Source organism: Cetorhinus maximus, unplaced genomic scaffold (assembly GCF_964194155.1).
Source record: "Cetorhinus maximus unplaced genomic scaffold, sCetMax3.hap1.1 HAP1_SCAFFOLD_1033, whole genome shotgun sequence".
Classification (NCBI taxonomy): domain Eukaryota; kingdom Metazoa; phylum Chordata; class Chondrichthyes; order Lamniformes; family Cetorhinidae; genus Cetorhinus; species Cetorhinus maximus.
The window spans coordinates 28026-40044 of NW_027596975.1; the positions used below are offsets into that span (position 1 = coordinate 28026).

General features: G+C 43.8%; 1 long non-coding RNA gene across 1 annotated transcript in view; it reads left to right on the forward strand.

Annotated features, from left to right (window-relative positions):
- Positions 1-1613: 1613 nt before the first annotated feature.
- Positions 1614-12019, forward strand: part of LOC144675603 (uncharacterized) — a 32194-nt gene continuing 21788 nt past the window's right edge. Inside the window, exon 1 of the long non-coding RNA XR_013575107.1 lies at positions 1614-1822. This is a non-coding gene — a long non-coding RNA (uncharacterized LOC144675603). The remainder of the gene's footprint in view (positions 1823-12019) is intronic.

Here is a 12019-nt window from a genome sequence, read left to right on the forward strand (position 1 = left end):
AAGAATGTAAATGCACTGCAATTCTAGAGTGGAAACCCAATCAGCTGAAGACAAGGGAGTTGGCTGCTGGAGACCAATTAAAACCAGGAGGTGGCTGGTGGCCAGGATTCGCATCATTTCCCACATTCTGCTCCAGGTACAGGACACGGTGCTGCACCAGACAGAGGAAGAGTATCCAAGCAGATCCAGCAATTCCCAGAGCCGGCCAGCTCCAGTCAGCGCACGGACAGATCAAGCCAGCGGACAGAGCAGGGAAGATGGCATCATGGTACTACGGGAGCGAGAGGCCTGCAGGCAAGTCCCATTCTCAGATAGGCTCCCAGTGCCACAGAGCACTGCAGCACAGAGAGGGGGGTTTACTCTGTATCTAACCCCGTGCTGTACCTGTCCTGGGAGAGTTTGATGGGGACAGTATGAAGGGAGCTTTACTCTGTATCTAACCCTGTGCTGTACCTGTCCTGGGATTGTTTGATGGGGACAGTGTGGAGGGAGCTTTACTCTGTATCTAACCCCGTGCTGTACCTGTCCTGGGAGTGTTTGATGGGGACAGTATGAAGGGAGCTTTACTCTGTATCTAACCCCGTGCTGTACCTGTCCTGGGAGTGTTTGATGGGGACAGTGTAGAGGGAGCTTTACTCTGTATCTAACCCCGTGCTGTACCTGTCCTGGGAGTGTTTGATGGGGACGGTGTAGAGGGAGATTTACTCTGTATCTAACCCCGTGCTGTACCTGTCCTGGGAGTGTTTGATGGGGTCAGTATAGAGGTAGATTTACTCTGTATCTAACCCCATGCTGTGCCTGTCCTGGGAGTGTTTGTTGGGGACAGTGTATGGGGAGCTTTACTCTGTATCTATCCCCGTGCTGTACCTGTCCTGGGAGTGTTTGATGGGGACAGTGTAGAGGGAGCTTTACTCTGTATCTAACCCCGTGCTGTACCTGTCCTGGGAGTGTTTGATGGGAACTGTGTAGAGGGAGCTTTACTCTGTATCTAACCCCGTGCTGTACCTGTCCTGGGAGTGTTTGATGGGGACAGTGTAGAGGGAGCTTTACTCTGTATCTAACCCCGTGCTGTACCTGTCCTGGGAGTGTTTGATGGGGACGGTGTAGAGGGAGCTTTACTCTGTATCTAACCCCGTGCTGTACCTGTCCTGGGAGCGTTAGATGGGGACGGTGCAGAGGGAGATTTACCCTATATCTAACTATACTAATGCGGCCCAGGTTGAAAGGCCTGACTTTGTTCTCAGCCTTGTAGTCTGCCATTGTTTGAAATCTGTGAATGACCCGGGAGGGGTTGAACGGGTTAAGAGAATTGAGGGTTACCGGGTGGCTGTCAATGGGTTAAACTGGTTTCAGGCCGGCGGGGAGCTGAGAGGGTTAAATGCTGAGCAGAGAGCTGAGGGAGTGAACCTTCCTCGGCCCATGCTGTGACGAGACATGGCAATTTTCCCAGCCTGTGCGCTGCTGCTCCCTTGCACCGACTAGTTGCTCCTCTGTTGGTATTAGCAGCACCTTCGCCTTCCACTGTGTGCTGCCCAGTGGAGTTCCTGTCATCCAGCCTGCAGGGCCTCACCATCCCCTCCCCTCCCCTCCACACACCAACATTCCCACCCCCACTGCCTGGAATTCCAAACCTCCCAGCCATGCTGTAGTTGCAAAACGTCCTGGGGAAGAGCAGTCCCTGGGCAGGGAGAGGAGCGCGTGTGCCGGGAGGGGGAAGAGAGGGGCAGACGGTGGACCAGCCCAGGCAGGATCCCGGGCTTCTCAGCAATGTCCAGAAGGGCAGGACTCTTAACTCAGACAGGCACCGTGGAAATCATTGGCAGTAAGTGAAGCGGCGTACTTCTGCTCTTTTACTCAATTAACCCTGAAGGCCGATTCCTCTCTGAACTCCGGCTGAGAAAGCAGCACGCGCTCTCCCACGAAGCATCCTGCCTACACATCCTTCGCTGTCGCTAGCTCGCTCCACCTGCTCCTCCTCTCTCGCTCTCCTTCACTCCGTAACTGCGCCGCAGCCAGCCAGATCCACTCCTACAGTTCAACCCTCTCCGTGTGAGGCATGCTCCTGAACCCATATCCAAAAACAGGTTTAGAGAGGATTATATACATAATAACAGATACCCGGGAGTGGGTTACAGACTGGAATCTAATCGAGGGGTTCGGGGTGGTTTATATATAGAATAACAGATACCCGGGAGTGAGTTACAGACTGGAATCTAATCGAGGGGTTTATATATAGAATAACAGATACCCGGGAGTGAGTTACAGACTGGAATCTAATTGAGGGGTTCGGGGCCGTTTATATATAGAATAACAGATAGCCAGGAGTGAGTTACAGACTGGAATCTAATCGAGGGGTTCAGGATGGTTTATATATAGAATAACAGATACCCGGGAGTGAGTTACAGGCTGGAATCTAATCGAGGGGTTTTGGTGGTTTATATATATATATATATATATACAATAACAGATACCCGGGAGTGAGTTACAGACTGGAATCTAATTGAGGGGTTCGGGGTGGTTTATATACAGAATAACAGATACCCAGGAGTGAGTTACAGACTGGAATCTAATCGAGGGGTTCGGCGGGGGTTTATATACAGAATAACAGATACCCAGGAGTGAGTTACAGGCTGGAATCTAATCGGGTGCTTGGGGTAGTTTATATATAGAATAACAGATACCCGGGAGTGAGTTACAGACTGGAATCTAATCGAGGGGTTCGGGGGGCTTTATATATAGAATAACAGATACCCGGGAGTGAGTTACAGACTGGAATCTAACCGAGGGGTTCGTGGTGGTTTATATATAGAATAACAGATACCCGGGAGTGAGTTACAGACTGCAATCTAATCGAGGGGTTCGGGGGGCTTTATATATAGAATAACAGATACCCGGGAGTGAATTACAGACTGGAATCTAATCGAGGGGTTCGGGGGGGTTTATATATAGAATAACAGATACCTGGGAGTGAGTTACAGACTGGAATCTAATCGAGGGGTTCGGGGTGGTTTATATATAGAATAACAGATACCCGGGAGTGAGTTACAGACTGGAATCTAATCGAGGGGTTCGGAGTACTTTATATATAGAATAACAGATACCCAGTAGTGAGTTACAGAGCGGATTCTAATCGAGGGGTTCGGGGTGCGTTATACATAGAATAAGAGATACCCGGGAGTGAGTTTCAGACTGCAATCTAATCGAGGGGTTAGGAGTGGTTTATATATAGAATAACAGATACCCGGGAGTGAGTTCCAGACTGCAATCTAATCGAGGGGTTCGGGGTGGTTTAGAAACAATAACAGATACCCGGGAGTGAGTTATAGACTGGAATCTAATCGAGGGGTTCGGGGTGGTTTATATATAGAATAACAGATACCTGGGAGTGAGTTACAGAGCGGAATCTAATCGAGGGGTTCGGGGTCCTTTATATATAGAACAGATACCCGGGAGTGAGTTACAGACTGGAATCTAATCGAGGGGTTCAGGGGTGGTTTATATATAGAATAACAGATACCCGGGAGTGAGTTACAGACTGGAATCTAACCGAGGTGTTCGGGGTGGTTTATATATAGAATAACAGATACCCGGGAGTGGGTTATAGACTGGAATCTAATTGATATACAGATTATAAATATTGGCAGCAATGTTAGATCACGACAAAGATTGAAAGATAGAAAGGTTGGTGACTTGCTGTTACAGTTGGTAATTGATTCAGCAATGCTATGATTCATGGATGTCAACCATTCTGAGCTCTGTCAGCGAACACAACTGATGTAATACAATGCAGCTCATGTAGATCCAAACAGTCAAGTCCGGACTTGCCATCACATCCGATCACTAGCAAATCACATTGTGCTGAAAGCAATAAAACACCAGGACATAGTGACCATTTCACTGAATAAACAGCGACTCTGTAGAGTTAAACAGTGAGTGATCCTTACCCTGAATGATCAGTGACTCTGTACAGTTACAAAGTGAGTGATCCTTATCATGAATAAACAGTGACTCTGTACAGTTACACAGTGAGTGATCCTTATCCAGTATAAACAGTGACTCAGTACAGTTACACAGTAAGTGATCCTTACCCTGAATAAACAGTGACTCTGTACAGTTACACCGTGAGTGACCCTTTCACTGAATGAACACTGACTCTGTACAGTTACACAGTGAGTGACCCTTACACTGAATAAACAGTGACACCGTACAGTTACACAGTGAGTGACCCTTACCCTGAATAAACAGTGACTCTGTACAAGTAGCAGTGAGTGACGCTTGCCCTGAATGAACAGTGACTCTGTACAGTTACAAAGTGAGTGATCCTTAGCATGAATAAACAGTGACTCTGTCCAGTTACACAGTGAGTGACCCTTACCCTGAATAAACAGTGACTCTGTACAGTTATACAGTGTGTGAACATTACCCTGAATGAACAGTGACTCTGTACAGTTACACTGTCAGTGATCCTTAGCCTGAATAAACAGTGGCTCTGTACAGTTAGACACTGAGTGAAGATTTCCCTGAATAAATAGTGGCTCTGTAGAGTTACAAAGTGAGTGACCATTAACCAGAATAAACAGTGACTCTGTAGAGTTAAACAGTGAGTGACCCTTACCCTGAATAGACTGTGGCTCTGTACAGTTACACAGTGAGTGCTCCTTTCCCTTATTAAAGTTACTCTGTACAGTTAAACAGTGAGTGATACTTACCCTAAATAAACAGTGCCTCTGTCCAGTTACACAATAAGTGATCCTTAACCTGAATAAACAGTGACTCTGTACAGTTCCACAGTAAGTAATCCTTGCCCGGAATAAACAGCGACTCTGTACAGTTACACAGTGAGTGATCCTTACCCTGAATAAACAGTGAGTCTGTACAGTTACACAGTGAGTGACCCTTTCAGTGAATGAACACTGACTCTGTACAGTTACACAGTGAGTGATCCTTTCACTGAATGAACAGTGATTCTGTACAGTTACAGTGAGTGACACTTACCCAGAATAAACAGTGACTCTGTACAGTTACACAGTGAGTAACCCTTTCACTGAATGAACACTGACTTTGTACAGTTACACAGTAAGTGACCCTTTCACTGAATGAACATTGACTCTGTATAGTTACACCTTGAGTGACCCTTACCCTGAATAAACAGTGACACTGTAAAGTTACACAGTGAGTGTTCCTTACCCTGAATAAACAGTGACTCTGTACAGTTACACAGTGAGTGACCCTTTCACTGAATGAACAGTGATTCTGTACAGTTACAGAGAGTGATCCTTACCCTGTATAAACAGTTACTCTGTACTGTTACACAGTGAGTGATCCTTACCCTGAATAAACAGTGACTCTGTACAGTTACACAGTGAGTGATCCTTACCCTGAATAAACAGTGACTCTGTACAGTTGCACAGTGAGTGACCCTTTCAGTGAATGAACACTGACTCTGTACAGTTACACAGTGAGTGACCCTTTCACTGAATGAACAGTGATTCTGTACAGTTACAGTGAGTGACACTTACCCAGAATAAACAGTGACTCTGTACAGTTACACAGTGAGTAACCCTTTCACTGAATGAACACTGACTCTGTACAGTTACACAGTGAGTGATCCTTACAATTAATAAACAGTGACTCTGTACAGTTAGACAGTGAGTGATCCTTACCCTGTATTATCAGTTACTCTGTACTGTTACACAGTGAGTGATCCTTACCCTGAATAAACAGTGACTCTGTACAGTTACACAGTGAGTGATCCTTATCCTGAATAAACAGTGACTCTGTACACTTACAGTGAGTGACCCTTACCCTGAATAAACAGTGACTCTGTACAGTTACACAGAGAGTGACCCTTACCCTGAATAAACAGTGACTCTGTACAGTTACACCGTGAGTGACCCTTCCCCTGAATAAATAGTGACTCTGTACAGTTACACAGTGAGTAACCCTTTCACTGAATGAACACTGACTCTGTCCAGTTACACAGTGAGTGACCCATTCACTGAATGAACAGTGATTCTGTAGTTACAGTGAGTGACACTTACCCAGAATAAACAGTGACTCTGTACAGTTACACAGTGAGTAACCCTTTCACTGAATGAACACTGACTCTGTACAGTTACACAGTGAGTGACCCTTTCACTGAATGAACAGTGACTCTGTACAGTTACACCTTGAGTGACCCTTACCCTGAATAAACAGTGACACTGTATAGTTACACAGTGAGTGATCCTTCCCCTGAATAAACAGTTACTCTGTACTGTTACACAGTGAGTGATCCTTACACTGAATAAACAGTGACTCTGTACAGTTACACAGTGAGTGATCCTTACCCTGTATAAACAGTGACTCTGTACAGTTACACTGTCAGTGATCCTTAGCCTGAATAAACAATGGCTCTGTACAGTTACACAGTGAGTGATCCTTACCCTGAATAAGCAGTGACTCTGTACAGTTACACCGTGAGTGACCCTTCCCCTGAATAAATAGTGACTTTGTACAGTTACATAGTGAGTGACCCTTACCCTGAATAAACAGTTACTCTGTACTGTTACACAGTGAATGACCATCGCCCTGAATAAAAAGTGACTCTGTACAGTTACACAGTGAGTGATCCTTACCCTGAATAAACAGTGAGTCTGTACAGTTACACAGTGAGTGATCCTTACCCTGAATAAACAGTGACTCTGTACAGTTACACAGTGAGTGATCCTTACCCTGAATGAACAGTGACTCTGTACAGTTACACAGTGAGTGATCCTTACCCTGATTAAACAGTAACTCTGTACAGTTACACAGTGAGTGATCCTTACCCTGAATGAACTGTGGCTCTGTACAGTTACACAGTAAGTGATCCTTATCCTGAATAAACAGTGACTCTGTACAGTTACACAGTGAGTAATCCTTATCCTGTATAAACAGTCACTCTGTACAGTTACACTGAGTGATCCTTAGCCTGAAAAACAGTGGCTTTGTACAGCTACACAGAGTGAAGTTATCCCTGAATTAATAGTGATTCTGTACAGTTACACAGTGAGTAACCATTAGCCTGAATAAACAGTGACACTGTACAGTTACACAGTGAGTGACCCTTACCCTGAATAAACTGTGGCTCTGTACAATTACACAGTGAGTGCTCCTTTCCCTGTATAAACAGTGACTCTGAACAGTTACACAGTGAGTGACCCTTACGCTGAATAAACAGTGACTCTGTACAGTTACACAGTGAGTGACCCTTTCACTGAATAAACAATGACTCTGTACAGTTACACAGTGAGTGATCCTTACACTTAATAAACAGTGACTCTGTACAGTTAGACAGTGAGTGATCCTTACCCTGTATTATCAGTTACTCTGTACTGTTACACAGTGAGTGATCATACCCTAAATAAACAGTGACTCTGTACAGTTACACAATGAGTGAACCTTACCCTGAATAAACAGTGACTCTGTACAGTTACACAGTGAGTGATCCTTACCCTGTATAAACAGTGACTCTGAACAGTTACACAGTGAGTGACCCTTACACTGAATAAACAGTGACTCTGTACAGTTACACAGTGAGTGACCCTTTCACTGAATAAACACTGACTCTGTACAGTTACACAGTGAGTGATCCTTACACTTAATAAACAGTGACTCTGTACAGTTAGACAGTGAGTGATCCTTACCCTGTATTATCAGTTACTCTGTACTGTTACACAGTGAGTGATCCTTACCCTGAATAAACAGTGACTCTGTACAGTTACACAGTGAGTGATCCTTATCCTGAATAAACAGTGACTCTGTACACTTACAGTGAGTGACCCTTACCCTGAATAAACAGTGACTCTGTACAGTTACACAGAGAGTGACCCTTACCCTGAATAAACAGTGACTCTGTACAGTTACACCGTGACTGACCCTTCCCCTGAATAAATAGTGACTCTGTAAAGTTACACAGTGAGTAACCCTTTCACTGAATGAACACTGACTCTGTCCAGTTACACAGTGAGTGACCCATTCACTGAATGAACAGTGATTCTGTACAGTTACAGTGAGTGACACTTACCCAGAATAAACAGCAACTCTGTACAGTTACACAGTGAGTAACCCTTTCACTGAATGAACACTGACTCTGTACAGTTACACAGTGAGTGACCCTTTCACTGAATGAACAGTGACTCTGTACAGTTACACCTTGAGTGACCCTTACCCTGAATAAACAGTGACACTGTATAGTTACACAGTGAGTGATCCTTCCCCTGAATAAACAGTTACTCTGTACTGTTACACAGTGAGTGATCCTTACACTGAATAAACAGTGACTCTGTACAGTTACACAGTGAGTGATCCTTACCCTGTATAAACAGTGACTCTGTACAGTTACACTGTCAGTGATCCTTAGCCTGAATAAACAATGGCTCTGTACAGTTACACAGTGAGTAACCCTTTCACTGAATGAACACTGACTCTGTCCAGTTACACAGTGAGTGACCCATTCACTGAATGAACAGTGATTCTGTACAGTTACAGTGAGTGACACTTACCCAGAATAAACAGCGACTCTGTACAGTTACACAGTGAGTAACCCTTTCACTGAATGAACACTGACTCTGTACAGTTACACAGTGAGTGACCCTTTCACTGAATGAACAGTGACTCTGTACAGTTACACCTTGAGTGACCCTTACCCTGAATAAACAGTGACACTGTATAGTTACACAGTGAGTGATCCTTCCCCTGAATAACCAGTTACTCTGTACTGTTACACAGTGAGTGATCCTTACACTGAATAAACAGTGACTCTGTACAGTTACACAGTGAGTGATCCTTACCCTGTATAAACAGTGACTCTGTACAGTTACACAGTGAGTGACCCTTTCACTGAATGAACAGTGACTCTGTACAGTTACACCTTGAGTGACCCTTACCCTGAATAAACAGTGACACTGTATAGTTACACAGTGAGTGATCCTTACCCTGTATAAACACTTACTCTGCAATGTTACACAGTGAGTGATCCTTACCCTGAATAAACAGTGACTCTGTACAGTTACAAAGTAAGTGACCCTTTCACTGAATGAACAGTGACTCTGTATAGTTACACCTTGAGTGACCCTTACCCTGAATAAACAGTGACACTGTACAGTTGCACAGTGAGTGACCCTTTCACTGAATGAACACTGACTCTGTACAGTTACACAGTGAGTGACCCTTTCACTGAATGAACAGTGATTCTGTACAGTTACAGTGAGTGACACTTACCCAGAATAAACAGTGACTCTGTACAGATACACAGTGAGTAACCCTTTCACTGAATGAACACTGACTCTGTACAGTTACACAGTGAGTGATCCTTACACTTAATAAACAGTGACTCTGTACAGTTACACAGTGAGTGATCCTTACCCTGTATAAACAGTTACTCTGTACTGTTACACAGTGAGTGATCCTTACCCTGAATAAACAGTGACTCTGTACAGTTACACAGTGAGTGATCCTTATCCTGAATGAACAGTAACTCTGTACAGTTACAGTGAGTGACCCTTACCCTGAATAAACAGTGACTCTGTACAGTTACACAGAGAGTGACCCTTACCCTGAATAAACAGTGACTCTGTACAGTTACACCGTGAGTGACCCTTCCCCTGAATGAACACTGACTCTGTCCAGTTACACAGTGAGTGACCCATTCACTGAATGAACAGTGATTCTGTACAGTTACAGTGAGTGACACTTACCCAGAATAAACAGTGACTCTGTACAGTTACACAGTGAGTGATCCTTACCCTGAATAAACAGTGACTCTGTACAGTTACACCGTGAGTGACCCTTCCCCTGAATAAATAGTGACTTTGTACAGTTACATAGTGAGTGACCCTTACACTGAATAAACAGTTACTCTGTACTGCTACACAGTGAATGACCATCGCCCTGAATAAAAAGTGACTCTGTACTGTTACACAGTGAGTGATCCTTACCCTGAATAAACAGTGAGTCTGTACAGTTACACAGTGAGTGATCCTTACCCTGAATAAACAGTGACTCTGTACAGTTACACAGTGAGTGATCCTTACCCTGAATGAACAGTGACTCTGTACAGTTACACAGTAAGTGATCCTTACCCTGATTAAACAGTGACTCTGTACAGTTACACAGTGAGTGATCCTTACCCTGAATGAACTGTGAATCTGTACAGTTACACAGTAAGTGATCCTTACCCTGAATAAACAGTGACTCTGTACAGTTACACAGTGAGTAATCCTTATCCTGTATAAACAGTCACTCTGTACATTTACACTGAGTGATCCTTAGCCTGAAAAAACAGTGGCTTTGTACAGTTACACAGAGTGAAGTTATCCCTGAATTAATAGTGATTCTGTACAGTTACACAGTGAGTAACCATTAGCCTGAATAAACAGTGGCTCTGTACAGTTACACAGTGAGTGACCCTTACCCTGAATAAACTGTGGCTCTGTACAATTAGACAGTGAGTGCTCCTTTCCCTTATTAAACAGTTACTCTGTGCAGTTAGACAGTGAGTGATCCTTATCCTGAATAAACAGTGACTCTGTACAAGTAGCAGTGAGTGATCATACCCTAAATAAACAGTGACTCTGTACAGTTACACAATGAGTGAACCTTACCCTGAATAAACAGTGACTCTGAACAGTTACACAGTGAGTGATCCTTACCCTGAATAAACAGTGACTCTGTACTGTTACACAGTGAGTAATCCTTATCCTGTATAAACAGTCACTCTGTACAGTTACACTGAGTGATCCTTAGCCTGAAAAAACAGTGGCTTTGTACAGTTACACAGAGTGAAGTTATCCCTGAATTAATAGTGGTTCTGCACAGTTACACAGTGAGTAACCATTAGCCTGAATAAACAGTGACTCTGTACAGTTACACAGTGAGTGACCCTTATCCTGAATAAACAGTGACTCTGTACAAGTAGCAGTGAGTGATCATACCCTAAATAAACAGTGACTCTGTACAGTTACACAATAAGTGATCCTTACCCTGAATAAACAGTGACTCTGTACAGTTACACAGTGAGTAATCCTTCCCCGGAATAAACAGTGACTCTGTACAGTTACACAGTGAGTGACCCTTTCACTGAATAAACAGTGACTCTGTACAGTTACACAGTGAGTGGCCCTTTCACTGATTGAACAGTGACTCTGTACAGTTACACAGTGAGTGACCCTTACCCTGAATAAACAGTGACACTGTACAGTTACAAAGTGAGTCATCCTTACCCTGAATGAACAGTGACTCTGTACAGTTACACAGTGAGTAACCCTTTCACTGAATGAACACTGACTCTGTACAGTTACACAGTGAGTGACCCTTTCACTGAATGAACAGTGACTCTGTACAGTTACACCTTGAGTGACCCTTACCCTGAATAAACAGTGACACTGTACGGTTACACCGTGAATGACCCTTCCCCTGAATAAATAGTGACTTTGTACAGTTACATAGTAAGTGACCCTTACCCTGAATAAACAGTTACTCTGTACTGTTACACAGTGAGTGACCATTGCCCTGAATAAAAAGTGACTCTGTACTGTTACACAGTGAGTGATCCTTACCCTGAATAAACAGTGAGTCTGTACAGTTACACAGTGAGTGATCCTTACCCTGAATAAACAGTGACTCTGTACAGTTACACAGTGAGTGATCCTTACCCTGAATGAACAGTGACTCTGTACAGTTACACAGTAAGTGATCCTTACCCTGAATGAACTGTGACTCTGTACAGTTACACTGAGTGATCCTTAGCCTGAAAAAACAGTGGCTTTGTATAGTTACACAGAGTGAAGTTATCCCTGAATTAATAATGGTTCAGTACAGTTATACAGTGAGTAACCATTAGCCTGAATAAACAGTGACTCTGTACAGTTACACAGTGAGTGACCCTTATCCTGAATAAACTGTGGCTCTGTACAATTACACAGTGAGTGCTCCTTTCCCTTATTAAACAGTTACTCTGTGCAGTTAAACAGTGCGTGATCGTTACCCTGAATAAACA